Source organism: Pongo pygmaeus, chromosome 13, assembly GCF_028885625.2.
Source record: "Pongo pygmaeus isolate AG05252 chromosome 13, NHGRI_mPonPyg2-v2.0_pri, whole genome shotgun sequence".
NCBI lineage: Eukaryota > Metazoa > Chordata > Mammalia > Primates > Hominidae > Pongo > Pongo pygmaeus.
Window position 1 is genome coordinate 43,058,858 of NC_072386.2, and position 1,639 is coordinate 43,060,496.

The 1,639-nt window shown below is 37.2% G+C and overlaps 1 non-coding gene across 1 annotated transcript; it reads left to right on the forward strand.

Moving 5' to 3' along the window:
• Positions 1-304: 304 nt before the first annotated feature.
• TRNAH-GUG (transfer RNA histidin (anticodon GUG)) lies at positions 305-376 on the forward strand. The gene has a single exon. It is a non-coding gene; the product is annotated as a tRNA-His (tRNA).
• Positions 377-1,639: the final 1,263 nt, after the last annotated feature.

The following is a 1,639-nucleotide window of genomic DNA, read 5'->3' on the forward strand; positions in this document are numbered from 1 at the left end:
GAAGTGTGAGTCAACAGACTGGTATCTCTTAGTCTTGTTACCTTCATCACCATTTCCTGGACAGCAAACCCAGTGAATCCTCTCCTATCACAATTTTCCCAATCAGCCAAGAAGACAATGTTCGTTTTATTTTCAAGGAATTTGTTATTGTTCCTCTAAATAATTAGAAATTACGGGAACACAGCTTCTCTTTCCAAATATTAAGAAAATGTACGTATTTAGGCAATAGATGGCAGTGTTTCCACAAATGTTAATATTGCAATAGCTCTTAGAGAAAGCTTAGTGCTCAGCTCTTCAGTAGCTTGCCGTGATCGTATAGTGGTTAGTACTCTGCGTTGTGGCCGCAGCAACCTCGGTTCGAATCCGAGTCACGGCAGGAGGGGAGAAGGTTTTTGGAAGAGAATGAGACTGATCCCAAGCTGTATTGCATCTAAACAACATTTGCAACCAGACATGCAATCATGAAAAGCAATAAAACAGAAACCATTATGAATATTTTCAACTTCAGGGAGATGACATATGCAGAGTGACTTTATTAATGTAGTAATCCTGTTGCAAGTGTGTTGTGTGTGGGGTTTTTTATTTGCACTGACGGGTAATATGATAAAACTGGAGTGTAGTGGGCATGTAATTATTATTAATTACAACTACTTAAGCTCTGCTTTGAGCAGACTCGTCAAGTCTGCTTGCTTTTGAGCCTTGCCAGGGCTATACAGTAATAACAACCCTGAATTATTTGGAAAGATGTCAGCAGTAGATGTGGAAATCCTGTTTAACCAGGCATGAATTGTTGTTGGGAGGGTTTTTTCAGGATGACAGAGAGAAAATGAACTGTCCCTTATCAGTAATTGCAGGAAACATTTTGTTTCTATGATATGAACTGGCTGTAATTTAACTTTCCTGCATCATTGGATAATGTAAGAAGCCAGTTTTTGCTCAAAATGAAAATCTCTGAAGTGGGCATTTGGGTCTGATAAAGGGCATATTATAAGTAGACAATGGGGCTCAAACAATAAATAATGTCCATATATGGCAAAAAAAATTTTAATGACATTTTCCAAAAGACTGGGGTTTGTATTGTAAGTGGTTAAATGTTGAATTAATGTGAGAAACACAGCTTTAATGGGCCTTTCTCCAGGACTTAAAAACATGGACAATACAGCCTGAAAATGTCAACTGTAAGTATGTTATAATGAGGTTTTACTGCTCCAAAATTATACCCCACTATGTTTTAAATAAGGGGTCACCAGAAGGTGTTTTTTAATGCCCCTAACCCCTGTCTCACAGACAGCCTAGCAAAAATTCATATTTGTTATTTATGTAATGCTAAAAATATTTTCAAATAAAAATATGTGCAGAAACTAGAAACAGAATCTATCAAGTTCTTTCAGAGCCAGCAAATTCTTAGAAGTAATATTCTAGAAAAACTGCAATAAATATCTCTTCTCCCTTTCCAAAAAAAGATCAGTCTCTGATTATGGACCCAAAAATATTGGCCTCATAGCATTATGAAGTAAGTAAAATGTGCTTATGTCCTCTTTCAATACCCACTTTCAAGACTATTTTCTACTCTGAGGTCTCCTCTTCCTAAATATGGCAAATTCCCCAGTCCTCACCCCTTGCCCCTTATCCCCCACAA